The sequence below is a fragment of the Microcaecilia unicolor genome, chromosome 3 (assembly GCF_901765095.1).
Source record: "Microcaecilia unicolor chromosome 3, aMicUni1.1, whole genome shotgun sequence".
NCBI lineage: Eukaryota > Metazoa > Chordata > Amphibia > Gymnophiona > Siphonopidae > Microcaecilia > Microcaecilia unicolor.
Window position 1 is genome coordinate 31,814,049 of NC_044033.1, and position 17,986 is coordinate 31,832,034.

Here is a 17,986-nt window from a genome sequence, read left to right on the forward strand (position 1 = left end):
TAACAGTTTCTGAAATGTTTTCCCTGATTCTGTATCTCAAATCACCCTTACAGGGCAATTCTATGAGCCGGTGCCTAGAGGTACTTCAAAGGTGCCATTAATTGACAGGCGCCTATCCAGCTTATTTTCGAAAGAGAAAGGCGCCCATATTTTGACCCAAATCGGGAGATGGGCGCCTTTCTCTCATGGGCACCCAAATCGGTATAATCGAAAACCGATTTTGGGCGCCTCCAACTGCAGTCTGTCGCGGGAACGGACAAAGTTGACAGGGGCATGTCAGAGGCGTGGTGAAGGCGGGACTGGGGCGTGTTTATCGGCCAAGGAGAGATGGGCGCGCTCGGCCCATAATCGAAAAAAGAAGGGCGCCAGAAGCCAGAATTTGGATCACTTTTTTTGGATCCTTTTTTTTCATGAACAAGTCCCCAAAAAGTGGCCCAACTGCCCAGATGACCACCAGAGGGAATCGGGGATGACCTCCCCTGGCTCCCCCAGTGGTCACTAACCCCCTCCCACCAAAAAAAAAAAGAACTTTATAAACTTTTTTTTCCAGCCTGTATGCCAGCCTCAAATGTCATACCCAGCTCCATCACAGCAGTATGCAGGTCCCTGGAGCAGTTGTTAGTGGGTGCAGTGGACTTCAGGCAGGTGGACCCAGGCCCATCCCCCCCTACCTTTTACACTTGTGCTGCTAAATGGGAGAGCTCCAAACCGCCCCCAAAACCCACTGTACCCACATCTAGGTGGCCCCCTTCAGCCATAAGTGCTATGGTAATGGTGTAGAGTTGTGGGGAGTGGGTTTGGGGGGGGGGATTTGGGGGGCTCAGCACCCAAGGTAAGGGAGCTATGGACTTGGGAGGTATTTTAATTTTTCTTTTAAATTGTTACAAGTGCCCCCTAGGGTGCCCGGTTGGTGTCCTGGCATGTGAGGGAGACCAGTGCACTACGAATCCTGGCCCCTCCCACGACCAAATGCCTTGGATTTGTTCATTTTTGAGCTCGGCGCCTTTGGTTTCCATTATCGCTGAAAACCGATACCGCCCAGCTCAAATCCGCCCAAATGCAATGCATTTGCCCGGCACAAACCGTATTATTGAAAGAAAAGATGGGCGCCCATCTTTTTCAAAAATACGGTCTGGCCTGCCCCTTCGCGGACCCATCCTCAGAGATAGGCGCCCATGAAGATGGCCGTTCACGTTCGATTATGCCCCTCATGTGTACTAGGTGCTGGGTACCTGGTCAAAATAGCCCCTCCCACAAATCAACCCTTGACATGTTAGCCCCCTGACAAAAGGGCCCGATCAGGCTGCCCAGAATATGGGACTGCATTTTTTTCCTAATAATCTTACCTTGCCAAACAGGATAAGGTTGGTAAGACTATGAAAATGATGACAATATTGTTGTTTTTCTTAATTAGCATGTTGATGGAAGAATAGTTTCTTTAAATAGCAGAACAGATCATGAATACCAGTTTGTAGCTATAGAATTTTGTTTATTTATATATGTTTTATGCAACTGAATGCTGGTAGGAATCTTTATCAGTGAAGATTTCAGTTGTAGTTTATTATAGTTTTTCTGATGTGTTATTTTTTTCTTAGGGGGCTGTTTTGTTAAGGGGCCTATTTTGTGTAGGGGCTATTTTGTCAAGGGTTGATTTGTGGGAGGGGCCATTTTGTCAAGGGCTATTTTGTTAGGGTGTGAAATGTGAAGGGTTAATTTGTTACAAGGCTGTTTTGTCAGGGCTTTTTTGTCGGGGCTATTATGACTGGGTGCCCTAGGTGCTGCTCATTTGCCCTCCTCCCCCCCTGTTCCTCTTTACCCTGTAATTCCTTTGCCCATAATGTCTTGTCTGTCTGTTTTACCTAGATTGTAAGCTCTTCGAGCAGGGACTCTCTCTCTATGTCAAATGTTCAGCGCTGCGTGCATCTGATAGCGCTATATAAATGCCATTAGTAGTAGTAATAGTAGTGCTGTACTATAAGGTAGTGCCAGGGCCATAATACCTAACTGAGACCCCACTTTTACTAAGGCGTGCTCACGTTTTTAGCGCACGCTAAACTTGGGTGCGCGCCAAACGTTAGAGATGCCAATGCATTCCTATGGGCGTCTCTAACATTTAGCGTGCCCACAATTTTAGTGCGCGCTAAAAATGTGAGCGCGCCTTAGTGAAAGACCCCCTGTATGGGGGGCATACACACTGTTTTCTCTAAGCTGAGCAGGAGTCCTCTAACTGCATTGCTTTCACAGGTTTGGATTGTTCTGCCAGAAAAGATGGGCGTTGGAGGGCTGGTAGATCCTGTAAAATATGCCAAATACACTAGGATTTATAAAGAGAATATTAATTAGTAATTGGACCTTTACACCAAAAGTCTTGGATTAGCACAAAAACCTCTTTTAGCTATTTGAACTGATTTGTTAAAGATAAGTACGAAGTTTGGATATCTGCCTGTTGCAGTGCGCTAGTCAAGTTGTGTTTTCAATTCAGTATAAAACCTGGAGTGGAGAGTTTCACTGGAGTTTGAGTGAAGTCAATTTACTTATAGACTGGTAAAAAAATACTACTACTACTGATCATTTCTATAGCGCTACTAGACGTACGCAACGCTGTACACTTGAACATGAAGAGACAGTCCCTGCTCGACAGAGCTTACAATGTAATCAGGACAGACAAACAGGACAAATAAGGGATAAGGACAAAGGGTAGCAAGATTCCGGAATCCCAAAGAGTAGCAAGATTCTGTGCGGAATCCTAAAGAGTAGCAACATTCCGGAACCCAAAGAATAGCAAGATTCTGGAATCCTAAAGACGACTACTACTTATCATTTCTATAGTGCTACTAGACATACGCAGCGCTGTACACCTGAACATGAAGAGACAGTCCCTGCTCGACAGAGCTTACAATCTAATTAATCAGATAGAGTGACAGGAACAAGTTGGAGCATGCTAAAATAGTACATTTTCAGTCTGATGCACTAAAGGGCTTTTCCCACTTTGAAGCATATTTACTAATAATAGCGCACCAGCTAACAGCCATTAGCATGCGCTATCTGCTACTCCACCTATTACTCATAAGGGCACAGCGACAGCTAGTACATACTGTTAGCATGTATTACTACTACTATTTAGCATTTCTATAGCGCTAGAAGGCGTACGCAGCGCTGCACAAACATAGAAGAAAGACAGTCCCTGCTCAAAGAGCTTACAATCTAATAGACAAAAAATAAAGTAAGCAAATCAAATCAATTAATGTGTACAGGAAGGAAGAGAGGAGGGTAGGTGGAGGCGAGTGGTTACAAGTGGTTACGAGTCAAAAGCAATGTTAAAGAGGTGGGCTTTCAGTCTAGATTTAAAGGTGGCCAAGGATGGGGCAAGACGTAGGGGCTCAGGAAGTTTATTCCAGGTGTAGGGTGCAGCGAGACAGAAGGCGCGAAGTCTGGAGTTGGCAGTAGCGGAGAAGGGAACAGATAAGAAGGATTTATCCATGGAGCGGAGTGCACAGGAAGGGGTGTAGGGAAGGACGAGTTTGGAGAGATACTGGGGAGCAGCAGAGACAGAGTGAGTACATTTTTAGGTTAGTAGAAGAAGTTTGAACAGGATGCGAAAACGGAGAGGGAGCCAGTGCAGCGAATTGAGGACAGGGGGCAGTATGAGTAAAGCGACCCTGGCGGAAGACGAGACGGGCAGCAGAGTTTTGTTTAAACCCTTCGGCCTACTGGGATCAGGCCTAGCCCCAACCTGCACCCAGCTCAGTGAAATAAAAACTTTTGTTTGTGGCCTGAAGAGCTAGCTGGTGCCCAGAACTTGTGTTGAGACCAGGTTTGCATATACCTGTATAATGTAAGCACAACCGCTTACACCAGCTATGAAACTGGTGTCAATTATTGCACTAAGATTGCTGAAAAAAAAGCACCTAATATGGCACCGCACCCATGATCTACCCAGACTCCATCCCTGTGTACGCCCCAGGGGCGTAGCCAGACTTCGACGGGAGGGGGGTCCAGAGCACGAGGTGAGGGGCACATTTTAGCACCCCCGGCACCACCAACCCCCCGGCACCGCCGCCACCACCACCAACTTTGACCCCCCCCCCCCCCCCGCCAATGACCCTTTGCTGGCAGGGGACCCCAACCCCTGCCAGCCGAGGTCCTCTTCTTCCAGCGCAAGGCTTTGTTCTGTTTCTGTGAGTCTGACGTTCTGCACGTACAGAAACAGAACGAAGCCTTGCGCCGGAAGAAGAGGACCTCGGCTGGCGGGGGTCGGGGTCCCCCGCCAGCAAAGGTAGCCAACAGCGGCAGCGGGGAAGGGTTGGCGGCGGGAGGGGGGGTCGAGAGGGTCGTCGGCAGGGGGGGGTCCTGTGCCAAATCTATGGGGGCCCAGGCCCCCATGGCCCCACGTAGTTACGCCACTGGTACGCCCACCTTCATACTACATGCTATCGCACTGATGCCCAGATGATCAGAAGTAAACACAGGCGCTAGAGGCTGTTAGCGTCATACTAGTGCCTGAGTTTTCTACCACCCCATGATCAGAGCCCCCGAGCTTGTGGAACAACGCCGACCTCCAGACCCCATGACGCTTAGTTCGGGGTGAGAGTACTAGACCACCAGGTTCATGCTGTTTGGCGTCTGGTAGTCTCATGGACCTCCAGCCCCTGGGTTTGACAGGTCTGGGCTTTTCACAGACCTGTCAAACAAGTGCGCTCAGGCACAATCCTCCCACACTTTATCCTATGATCAGAAATAATAGCGTGCTTCTAATTGCATGCTATTATGTCTGATCATAGGGGCAGTAAAGCCCCGCGCTGTTCCAGCGCTAATTTTAGAGCACTGTTTGGAACAGTGTGGGGGCTTTCGGTCATCTGCCATGAAGCACCATTTTCATGGCGAAGCCCCAGCCTACATGTCTGAGTTGATAGACTTACCACCCAGAAACGCCAAAAGATCATCCCGAACCTTCCTTAACCTCCACTTCCCCAATTGCAAAGGCGTGAAATACAAAGCGCTACACGCGTCAACCTTTTCTCACATGAGCATGCAGTTTTGGAATACACTGCCGCGCAACCTAAGAACAACCAACGAGCAAGCTTCCTTCCGCAGATTATTGAAGACCCATCTTTTCGAAAAAATTTACGGAAAGAAACAAAACACATAAAGTCCACACTTACTGTTCACTAATGCATCATACATTCACCTCTGAATTCTCATTCCCGTATTATCACATCACTCATACCTTTACTCACAGAAAGATATATACCATACGCCTTCATGCCTTTTTATCGCCCTCTAAGCTCCCATTGTTTCCTTCCAAAGATGCAATGTCTATGTTCCATTATTACATTCCTTAACGACACCTCAATTGTTTCGCATAACTCTGCACAATGTAATCCATAACTATCTGTAACAAATTGTATTTCCAACATTCAACTCATATTGTAAGCCACACTGAACCCGCAAAAAGGTGGGAAAATGTGGGATACAAATGCAATAAATAAATAAATAAATAGAGTAGTGTGTAGCTGGAATATTGGAATTTGTGTGTACATAAGTACATAAGTATTGCCATACTGGGGAAAGACCAAAGGTCCATCAAGCCCAGCATCGTGTTTCCAACAGTGGCCAATCCAGGTCACAAATACCTGGCAAGATCCCCAAAAAGTACAAAACATTTTATACTGCTTATCCCAGAAATAGTGGATTTTCCTCTAGTTCATTTAATAATGGTCTATGGACTTTACCTTTAGGAAGCCATCCAAACCTTTTTTAAACTCTGCTAAGCTAACCGCATTTACCACATTCTCTGGCAACGAATTCCAGAGTGTAATTACACGTTAAGTGAAGAAAACATTTCTCTGATTCGTTTTAAATTTACTACATTGTAGCTTCATCGCAAGCCCCCTAGTCCTAGTATTTTTGGAAAGCGTAAACAGACGCTTCACATCTACCCGTTCAACTCCACTTATTATTTTATAGACCTCTATCATATCTCCCCTCCGCCGCCTTTTCTCCAAGCTGAAGAGCCCCAGCCGCTTTAGCCTTTCCTCATAGGGAAGTCATCGCCCTTTTCTTCACCTTTTCTAATTCCACTATATCTTCCTTGAGATGCGGCGACCAGAATTGAACACAATATTCGAGGTGCGGTCGCACCATGGAGCGATACAAAGGCATTATAACACCCTCATTTTTGTTTTCCATTCCTTTCCTAATAATACCTAACATTCTATTTGCTTTCTTAGCCGCAGCAGCACACTGAGCAGAAGGTTTCGACGCATCATCAACGATGACGCCTAGATCCCTTTCTTGGTCCGTGACTCCTAACGTGGAACCTTGCATGACGTAGCTATAATTCGGGTTTCTCTTTCCCACATGCATCACTTTGCACTTGCTCACATTAAATGTCATCTGCCATTTAGATGTGTATATGTGCACATGTCCATATATGCCGGTACTCTGGTCATTCACGTGCATTTCTGGCTCCCAAATGTTGGTATCAACTATATGGACTTACCTTCTTAATGTGCATAAAGGTGACCATATTCAAAAGGGTATAACTGGGCAGAAGAGGCTTTAGCCTGATTAAACCCTGCTGAGCTGACTGTCTGCTAACCGGGTATTGCTGCTGAATATTTTATTTATTTATTTATTGCATTTGTATCCCACATTTTCCCACCTCTTTGCAGGCTCAATGTGGCTTACAATCAGGGGCGTAGCCAGACAACAGATTTTGGGCGGGCCTAGGCAAGAATTGGGTGGGCACCAAGTGTTCTCCCCTCTCCCCCAAAAATCTCAGCTGGTGGGAAAACGCTTCTTTCCACCTTGGCAGCAGGAATGCACTGAAAACTGAGCATGTGCAGGTGCCGGTGTTGTGGAAAGTAGCGTTTTCGTTACCATCAGGGGGAAATCTTCAGCTGGCAGAGCTTGGGATTCCCACCAGTTACCACTAAACATGTGCTACTGTTGGGTGGGCCTGAGCCATAAATGGGTGGGCCCCGGCCCACCCAAGCCCACCTGTGGCTACGCCACTGCTTACAATACATCATGAGTGGTGGAAATACATTAGAAAATAGACATTGAGTGTTACAGAAGGATCTTGGGCAACATGATAATGAAAAAACATGATGGTATAACAAGCAGATATTGTAAGACAGTTCTGACTATGTGTGGAGGAGTTATGTATATTCACATTGGTTGATCTTTGTGGTAAGCCTTGTTAAAGAGATGTGTCTTCAGTAGTTTATGGAAGTTGGTTAATTCGTAGATCGTTTTTAGGTTGCGCGGCAGTGCGTTCCATAGCTGAGTGCTTAAGTAGGTAAAGTTTGACGCGTGTATTAATTTGTATTTTAGACCTTTGCAGTTAGGGAAGTGCAGATCAAGGAATGTGCGGGATGATCTTTTGGCATTCCTGGGTGGTAGGTTTATCAGGTCTGACATGTAGGCTGGTGCATCTCTGTGAATGATTTTGTGGACTAGAGAGCAAATTTTGAACGTGATGCGCTCTTTAAGTGGGAGCCAGTGTAGATTTTCTCATAGGGGCTTAGCACGTTCATATTTTGTTTTGCCGAATATGAGTCTAGCTGTAGTATTCTGGGCTGTCTGAAGTTTCTTGATTATTTGCTCTTTACAGCCGGCGTAGAGTGCGTTGCAGTAATCTAGATGACTTAGCACCATTGATTGTACCAGGTTACTGAAAACAGTCCTTGGGAAGAAAGGTCTTACTCTTTTTAATTAACACATTGAGTGGAACATCTTCTTGGTTATGTTTTTCGCGTGGCTCTCGAGTGTTAGGTTTCGATCGGTGGTAACTCCAAGAATTTTTAGGGTGTCCAAGATTGGAAGGTTCAAATTTGGTGTATTAATGGCTGTGAATTTGTTCCTGTTATGCTGAGAGGTGAGTATTAGAGGTGAGTATTAGGCAATATCTCTGCTAACCGGCCAATCCAGGGCAGAACTTGGGCAGAGCCAGAGTGGAGGAGTGGTCTAGTGGTTAGGGTGGTGGACTTTGGTCCTGAGGAACTGAGTTCAATTCCCACTTCAGGCACAGGCAGCTCCTTGTGACTCTGTGCAAGTCACTTAACCCTCCATTGCCCCAGGTGCAAATATGTAAGCTGCATTGAGCCTGCCATGAGTGGGAAAGTGTGGGGTACAAATGTAATAAAAATAAAATTTAGCTAGGTAACGGCAACATTCAGTTCACCAAGCGTGTAAAATGAGGATGACAAAAAGGCTGTTTTAATTTTACGCTACAAGTTATCTTGGCTGGTGTCTGGTTAATTTCCAGGTCAGCGCACATACGCAGATATTCAGTGCCAGGGGCCATGGAAGCCTCGGCATTGAATATCCAGGATTAGTTCAACCCACCAAGCTGCGGAAAAAGGGGGCCGGTGGTGGCATCCGCATGTGTTTTACACGCGCTCTGAGGCCCCCTTTTCCCGCAGCTGGTAAAAGGGAAGTCTCGCTTTCCTACAGGAAATGGCTGGGCGGCAAGTAAAGCATTTGCCGCGCTGCCATTTTGGGGGGGGGGGAGCCCAATTACTGGAGTGTACCCGATTACCACCGGGTACACTCCGGTGCTACAAAAATAAATACATTTTTGTAGCACCAGAAATCACGGTGCGCTAGGGGTGGGACGTACCGCCGGGCTGCTGCGGTAGCCCAGTGGTACTTCCTGTATAGTGAGCATTAAGCCCACTTTGGGCTTACTGCCGCTTAGTAAAAGGAGCCCTTAGTTGCTACCCAGTATGGAATACCCCCCCCCCCCCAGGACGGAGCACCTCCCTCTTCTGAGCAAGGGGGTGCACTGAGCAGTCATGTGGCTATCGACTCTGTCGGTCCCCTGCTCCCTCTGACGTCAACTTCCTGTTCCGAGAGAGGGGACCAGCAGAGCTGACAGCTATGCGACTGCTCAGGTAACTCCCCTTTATGCCTTCACCTGGGGCGGACCGCCCCAATCACTCCGCCCGTGGCATTAATTTTTGCTGCAGGCCTTAGTTGTTTTAACTAAACATACATCTCGGTCACTAGCTTAAAGGAAGGAAAATATCGTTTGATTGTCAGATTTTAAACAAATCTTTCTTCTCTTATGAGAAATAAATAGCTGAGCACGCTAGTGTCTGAGTAATGCTAGTGTGCGGGAACTAAACTGCAAAAACCAAAGCCAAAAACGATCAGAGACTGAATTCAGTGATCCTGGAGGACTTGTAATCCCCAGTGTCTGAGAAGAATGCATACCAGCTTCCAGCTGAGAATAAACATGTAAACCATTCCCGTTTCCTGTATCACTTCAGCTAGTCATAAAGGAAATGGAAATTTTAGACAGGGACAAAGTTTTGTTTATTTTATTTCTATTTTTATTTATGCATTTATTTATTTACTTAGTTGAAGGACTTATATACCACCTTCCCGGCCAACAAGGGTGCTCAGCGTAGCTTTCATTAATTAAAAACAAAACAAAAAAAAACCTAAAATGTGAGATAAAACATTTTAAAAAATGCAGAATAAACATAAAAACAAATAAATCAACATTTGATAATAAAGGAGCCCTCGCCCACAGCTTTTCCAGCAGAAAAACCCTACTTTTACCCAGCTAGAATTTTCGCTGCTTTCAGAAGGTCAGATGATTAAGTTCTGATATTATAGACCCGGGTTTCCCAACCCTTCGCTGGGGGACTCCACAACCAGTCAGGTTTTCAGCAGTTCCAGTAACCAACTGGATAAAGTTAGCACAGCCTTTTTGTTATCCAGGGGGGTCCTTTTACAAAGGCGCGCTGAAAATGGCCTGCGGTAGTGTAGGCGCGGGTTTTGAGCACGTGCAGAATCATTTTTCAGCGCACATGTAAAAAAGGCCTTTCTTTTTTGTTTTACCGAAAATGGACGTGCGGCAAAATCAAAATTGCCGCGCGTCCATTTTGGGTCTGAGAACTTACCGCCAGCCATAGACCTAGCAGTAAAGGATTTGAGCGGTAATGACCTACGCGCGTCGGATGCCACTTGGCGTGCGTCTGCTACATGCACCAGGAAATAAAAATATTTTTCAGACATGCGTAGCGGATGCATGCCAAAAATTAAATTACTGCAAGAGCCACACGGTAACTCCATTTTTGCGCATGTTGGGGCGCGGGTAGACGCTTACACGGCTTAGTAAAAGGACCCCCCCCCCCCCAACTAGCAGTTGGAATGTCACCTGTGGCTCCGCCCAGGCTGCGTCCGGCTCTGTCTGAATAGTCCTGAGGTGGTTAGAGGAAATTTTCAAGTGACACTGTTTGGTTAGTGCCACAGAATATCCGTCTCAGCTGTTCTTATAGATCAGCAGCACCTGCTGCCTGGATAAATGCCTTCGAATAACTTTGGCCCCAATGTTTCTATTTTGTTATTATTTTTGTAAATCATTTCTGAGTATTTCTAATATTTCAGTAGTTCAAGGTGAGTTACATTCAGATACAGCAGCTATTTTCCTGTGCTCGGACTCACAATCTAAGGGGTCCTTTTACCAAGCCACACAAAAACATGTCCGGCGCCGATGTCAGCGCGTGGGTTTTCTGCGCACTGCATCCACTTTTAGTGTAGCGGTAAAATGGCCGCTATGACATATTTTATTGTAATGTCCATGTGCTAATTTCCCCATTAATGACTGAGGAAAGCAGTAAGGGCTCCCGCGCTAATTAGGTAGTGTGTGATAATTGGCCCTCACTACTCAATTAGCGCAGAGACACCTGTGCTGGAAAATAAAAACTATTTTTTGGGTGCGGGATTAGCGCATCCCACAGTAGTGACCTTGTAGTATGCAGTAGGCCCGCGTTAGGCCTACCGTGCCTTAGTAAAAAAGAGCCCCTAAAGGCGTTAGAAGCTGGTCTTAGCTTGTCTTAATGTGGGACTTTCCCATGCGCTAAGCCCAGATTCAACGCGGCAATATTTAGGGCTTTTTTTATTTTTCCGTTAGCGTGTGGGACTTGAAATGAATTAAGGCGAGAGCACTTACTGCCTCCTGTTTAGACTTTTTAAGATAATATTTTTTTAAATAAATAATCTTTGTAAAAATAAAAATCCACTTTTTGGGTAACTGTTTAGGTCCTTGGAGGCTGGTGGTATAGGTTCCTTTTTTTTTTTTTTAACCAATGTTTTGTTTCACTTATCATTTTATTTATTTTATTTATTTTATTTATTTGCATTTTGCTCACACCTTTTTCAGTAGTAGCTCAAGGTGAGTTACATTCAGGTACTCTGGATATTTCTCTGTCCCAGGAGGGCTCACAATCTAAGTGTGTACCTGAGGCAATGGAGGGTTAAGTGACTTGCCCAAGATCACAAGGAGCGTGCACTAATACAAATGCGCCAGCTGGTTAATGCCTCCATGCCCATTCTCCGCCCACGACACTCTCTCTAAAAACATTTTTTTTTATAGTGAAGTCTAGTAGTGCTGTAGAAATGATAAGTAGTAGTAGTAGCACTAACAGTCAAAAAACCTGTTTCCCCCATGCTAAGTGGGCAGCCCCTCATTACCTCTCTACCCTCATTTCCCCTTACGTTCCCGCCCGTAACCTCCGCTCACAGGACAAATCCCACCTCTCAGTACCCTTCTCCACCACCGCCAACTCCAGGCTCCGCTCATTCTGCCTCGCCTCACCCTATGCTTGGAATAAACTTCCTGAGCCCTTACGCCAAGCCCCCTCCCTACCCATCTTCAAATCTTTGCTCAAAGCCCACCTCTTCAATGTTGCTTTCGGCACCTAACCTTTATACCTTTCAGGAAATCTAGACTGCCCCAATTTGACTGACTGTACATTTGTCCTTTAGATTGTAAGCTCCTTTGAGCAGGGACTGTCCTTCTATGTTAAATTGTAAAGCGCTGCGTAACCCTAGTAGCGCTTTAGAAATGTCAAGTAGTAGTAGTAGTAGGGCTGAATACCTGTTAGTCAAAGCGCCCCTAATTTTGAACCCGAGGCAGTGGTAATTTGCTCAAGGTCATGGGGAGCGTCAATGGGATTTGAACCCTGGCTTCTCTTGTTTTCAGCCCTAACCACTAAGCACAAAGGAATCCTGTGCAGAAGGAATGGATCCTAAGGAGCTTAGTCAAGATCGGGAGGCGGGGCTGGTGGTTGGGAGGCGGGGATAGTGCTGGGCAGACTTATACGGTCTGTGCCAGAGCCGGTGGTGGGAGGCGGGGATAGTGCTAGGCAGACTTATATGGTCTGTGCCCTGAAGAGCACAGGTACAAATCAAAGTAGGGTATACACAAAAAGTAGCACATATGAGACTGGATGGACTGTGTAGGTCTTTTTCTGCCATCATCTACTATGTTACTATGTTACACTAAGCTACTCTTGCATGCCTTTTGCTTTGCATTCAGCAGTCGGGATCTATGCTATGCATGTTCTTCTGTTCAAATGTGTTTCTTTGATATTGCAGTTACAGTGGGTCGGCTGACTGCAGCAATTCCACCAGTAGGCCGCTCTCTTGGCTGCGCTTGGCAGTTCTTTTCATCACTTTCAGCTTACTGATAATAAACTGAACGTGACCTCTTGTTCATACCATTTTCTTTTTTATTTTTCCTGGCATGTTTGGCTTAAAAAACGAAAACAAAAACCAAAGACGTATTGCTTTGTGAAGGCTGGGAAATGTTCATGCATTCTGCACTGTTCCCTGAACTTTCTGTGTGAATTTAGGGCAAGTTGACCCAGCTGCATGCTGCATAGCATAGCTCCTGTGCTACAGCCCCCCCCCCCCCCCATGCAGCTCTGTGAACTGTCAAAAGCAGAAATACAGAGGGAAACCTCACTGCCTCCCACTAGGCTTCAGTCACCACTTGTTTCTCACTTTTATTGCACTCATTTTCTCACTTAGAGACGCTTTTACTAAGCAGCGGCAAGCCCGTCGTGTGCTTACCACGCGGCAATCCAAACTACTGCCGGCCCAATGTGGGCGCTGGCGGTATGGGCGTAGTTTGACTGTTTCATTTGGGGGGGGGGGCAAAGGATGGGGCAGGGCATATTAGCATACTCAAATGAATATGCTAATCAGGGGCGTATCTGCAATCCGGCGGTAGGGGGGCCAGAGCCAGAGAGGGGGGGCACATTTTTGCCTCCCTCTCCCCCCCCCCCCGCCGCCGCCGCCGCCTCTCTCCACCCCCTCCCCGCCGTCAACCCTCCCCCGTTACTTACTTTTGCTGGCGGGGGGCCCCAACCCCCGCCAGCCGAGGTCCGACCCGCAATCTCCATATTTCGTCTTCCTCCGTGGCCATGTGCTTCAAGGAAGTAACGCTGCAGTGCTGATTGGTTGAATCCAGTTCGGCGTCTGACGTCGCAGGACGTCAGACTCACAGAAGCAGAAGCCTGCGCGGCCAAATTGGTGATCTGCAAGGGCCGACTTCTACATGGAATGTTGGAATAGCAACATTCTAAGTAGAATCTCAAATAGTAGCAACAGTGGAGGAGTGGCCTAGTGGTTAGGGTGGTGGACTCTGGTCCTGAGGAACTGAGTTCGATTCCCCACTTCAGGCACAGGCAGCTCCTTGTGACTCTGGGCAAGTCACTTAACCCTCCATTGCCCCATGTAAGCCGCATTGAGCCTGCCATGAGTGGGAAAGCGCAGGGTACAAATGTAACAAAAATAAAATAGATACTACTGGAGATTCTACATGGAATGTTGCTACTATTGGAGATTCTACATGGAATGTTGCTATTCCACTAGCAACATTCCATGTAGAAGGCTGCGCAGGCTTCTGTTTCTGTGAGTCTGACGTCCTGCACATACGTGCAGGACGTCAGACTCACAGAAGCAGAAGCCTGCGCGGCCAAATTGGTGATCTGCAAGGGCCGACTTCTACATGGAATGTTGGAATAGCAACATTCTAAGTAGAATCTCAAATAGTAGCAACAGTGGAGGAGTGGCCTAGTGGTTAGGGTGGTGGACTCTGGTCCTGGGGAACTGAGTTCAATTCCCACTTCAGGCACAGGCAGCTCCTTGTGACTCTGGGCAAGTCACTTAACCCTCCATTGCCCCATGTAAGCTGCATTGAGCCTGCCATGAGTGGGGAAAGCGCGGGGTACAAATGTAACAAAAAATAAAACAAAAAAATAAATAATGCCGTTCTATCGCTCTATGGTGCGACCGCACCTCAAATATTGTGTCCAAGTCTGGTCGCCACATCTCAAAAAAGATATAAAGGAACTAGAGAAGGTGCAGAGAAGGGCGACGAAAATGATAAAAGGGATGGAACGACTTCCCTATGAGGAAAGGCTGAGAAGGTTAGGGCTCATCAGCTTGGAGAAAAGGCAGCTGAGGAGTGATATGATAGAAGTCTACAAGATAATGAGCGGAGTAGAGCGGACAGATGTGAAGCGATTGTTTACACTTTCAAACAACAATAGAACCAGGGGACACAACATGAAGCTAGAATATGGTAGATTTAAAACAAATAGGAGAAAGTTTTTCTTTACTCAGCGTGTAGTTGGACTCTGGAACTTGTTGCCGGAGAATGTGGTGGCAGCGGCTGGCCTTATGGAGTTTAAGGGGGGTTTGGACAGATTCCTGAAGGAAAAGTCAATTGAACATTATTAATTTTTTTTTTTTTTTTTTTTTGGGGGGGGGGGGGGTTGCCGGGTTCTTGAAGCCTGGATTGGCCGCAACCAGAGACAGGATGCTGGGCTTGATGGACCCTTGGTCTTTTCCCAGTATGGCGGTGCTTATGTGCTTATCCATGTGGCAGGCAGCACTTACTGCCACCCGTTGAGGTGGCAGTAAGGGCTCCCACGGTAACCTTGCGGTAACAAGGCAGCACGAGTTGATGCCTGATTACCACCGGGTTAGGGCCACGCTATGGTGAAAAATTTCCCGGGGCGCCGGAAATGGCGTGCTGCATTGGACCAGCGGTAGTTCCGTTTCAGCGTGCAGTAAGCCCGCATTGGGCTTACCACCGCTTAGTTAGACCCGCTTACTATTTTGGGATCTTGCCAGGTACTTGTGACCTGGATTGGCCACTGTTGGAAACAGGATACTGGGCCTGATGGACCTTCTGTCTGTCCCAGTATGGCAACACTTACATTCTTATAGAGTGCATGACCATAGGCGCCAACTCTGTGGGTGCTCAAGCACCCCCAATATTTCACCCACCGGAAGTTCGTTCACCCACCGGAAGTTCGTTCCCTCCCTCCCATCGAGTTCCAGGTCCCCTCCCTCCAAATTTAAAAAGTTATCTATTTTACCTCGTTGGGGTTAGGGCGACAGCAGCAATAAAAAGCATGCAGGCTCAGCTCGGTGCGTAGTTGTTTTCCCTTCTCTCTCTCTTAGCTCTGGTCCCGCCTTCATTTCCTGTTTCCACAAGGGTGGGACCAGAGCTGAGAGAGAAAGGAAAACAACTAAGCACCGAGCCGAGCCTGCATGCTTTCTACCGCTGCTGCCACCCTTACCCCCAACGAAGTTAGATAGATGACTTTTAAAATTCGGAGGGAGGGGGCCTAGAACTTGTAGGGAGGGAGGAAGGGAGGGACGACGACCCTGGAACTGGGAGGGAGGGAGGGGGACCCTGGAACTCGGAGGGAGGGAGGGGGCCCTGGAACTTGGAGGGAGGGGGGAGGGAAAGGGGAGGGAGGGGGGCCTGGAACTCGGAGGGAAATAGAGGTGGAGGGGGGACGGGGACGGGAGGGGGAGGGGAGAGGGAGGGGGGACAGGGGGGATGGGGAGGGGGAATGCACCACCTGTAAAAAAAAAATTCAGCACCCCCAATCATTTTGAAAAGTTGGCTCGTATGTGCATGACAAATGGGAACTAGCAATTGGTGATAAGGAGCACGACAAGTAAAGGAGGAAGCGGGTAGAAGGCTCTTTAATCCATTTCTCATATCAGTGTTTTCTAGAAAGAGAAGTGGTTTTGATGTGATTGCTGCCTATATAAGGGTGGGATTGTATATTGTTATGTAATGTTTCAATTTGAATGTGTTTATTTTTGTGTTGAAGATTGCTGAATATTGGAAGCTACTTTTAAGTATATCTTGTTAAGCAGAAGATAAATATCCAAATTAAATTTAAAAGTACAAGAAAAATAACAACAAGGCTGTTTATTCCCTCATTTAAGGGCCCGTTTACAAAGGTGCGTAAGGGCCCACACACATCCAGCGCGTGCCAAGTCAGCATTACCGCCCAGCTACCTTCTGCCCCGGGCGGTAATTCTGAATTTGGCAACACGCCAAAAACACACGGTAGAAAATAGTTTCTATTTTCTACGGTGGGCCGCTTACCCAGTGGTAAACAGCAGTTGGCGCACGCCGCATGCCTACTGCCTGGGTAGCGTGTGAGGCCTTACCGCTAAGTCTCTGGGTGGCGGTAAGGTCTCAGGCCGAAAATGGACGTGCGCTGGTTTTTATTTTGCCCCGCGTCCATTTTCCAGCCCCTTATTTTAAAAAAAGGCCCTTTTTCTAGGATGCGCCAAAAACTGGCCTGGCGAGTTTCCAAAAGATGCGCTTACGCTGCTGCAGGCCGCTTTTTGCCACGGCTTAGTAAAAGGGCCCCTTAATCTACAAGCTGCTGTCAGTGTCAGAGCAGATGTACAGGTTGGTTTGCGCTTCAGGCTGGGCTGCGCCTCACAAGCATTCAGTTCTGTAATGTATATATTGCTTAACTGGTCAGCTCAAGGATAGTTGCTTATGTATTAGTGATATACTCCACATTGACAGCTGAGTACCGGGAGGGGGGGGGGGGGAGAAAAACTTTCTCTACTTTCCTTGGAACACTTAAGAAAAAGTATGAAAACCTGAACTGCTAGCGGAGCGATGGCTGTCTGCCCGGTGACCTTGGAAAGGAACATTTGCAACCCGGCTGCAGCCAAGAAAGGGAGGCAGCTTGACGTTTCTGGTCCCCTGGACCCACCCCCCAATTTCTGTTTTTATACTTCCAGGTTGCCCTTGGGGACATGGCTCGAATCGTTTAAGCAGATTTTCTTCACAGATGGGCTGTTTGTGTTGTCATGGATAAATTTGGCTTTTTAATAAAGTTTTTCAGCTACGAATTACTTCACGCCTGTTGGTTTTTGGGCGTGTCAGTGGCTGCTCGAGTGACATATATATTAGCCAGCCAAAGAGAAACGTTTACTGGGCAAAAAGCTAGAAAACCCTCAAAACGACTCAACCTAAATGCCTAAACCCGCAACACAACAATATAAATGTTTATATTGGACATAACCTACTTTTCCCCTTGACCCCCAATATGTCTATCAATTCTGATTATTAGTCCGTCATAACCTCACTTTGTATTTGTTTATGCCGGTATTGGCGATTGCCACTACTGCACTGTGTAAGCCACATTGAGCCTGCGAATAGGTGGGAAAATGTGGGATACAAATGCAACAAATAAATAAATAAAAATAGTTTCTACCCCTGAATGGCAGCATGAAATATTGTCCTTGCTCGACTGGAAAAATCCTCTTAGAATGAGCTGAAAAAGTTCTGCAAGATGCGAGCAAATTCTTGAAATTAATGACCTCTTGAAACAGAAATGTATGACTTAGTAGTTTTGTTTGAAAGGAAGGGGAAGGGGAGGAAGAGAAAAACTGAAAAAGTGTAAAATAACTTTTATTTCAAACCATCAGTACCATTTAACAAAATGTTATAGTTCAGGTAGTGCGTAAAAAATTTCACAATCTTTAATAATATAAGGCTTCTTTTATAAAGTCGCACTAGCGATTCCTGTGCGGCAAGTGAGAGGAAGCCCATTTAGTTCCTCTCATTTACCACGCAGGAATCGCTCGACTTTTTAAGGGGGGGTCTTTTATGCAGGTGCGCTGGTGTTTTTAGCATTCGCTAAAAATAGGCACGCGCTAAACGCTAAAGACGCCCATAGAAATACATTGACGTCTTTAGCGTTTAGCATGTACCTATTTTTAGTGCGCACTGAAAACGCCAGCGCGCCTATGTAAAAGGCCCCCCTAAAAGAAGCCCATAATGCAGTGATCGGATCAGATGTGACTCAACTGTCAAACGTCGAACAAAAACATCCGTGTCTTCAAA

At 46.7% G+C, this 17,986-nt stretch overlaps 1 protein-coding gene across 1 annotated transcript in view; it reads left to right on the plus strand.

The window, feature by feature from the left end:
* The window catches only part of EPAS1 (endothelial PAS domain protein 1), a 307,265-nt gene that overhangs the window by 148,850 nt on the left and 140,429 nt on the right, over nucleotides 1–17,986 (plus strand). The gene's annotated exons all lie outside the window — the stretch shown is intronic.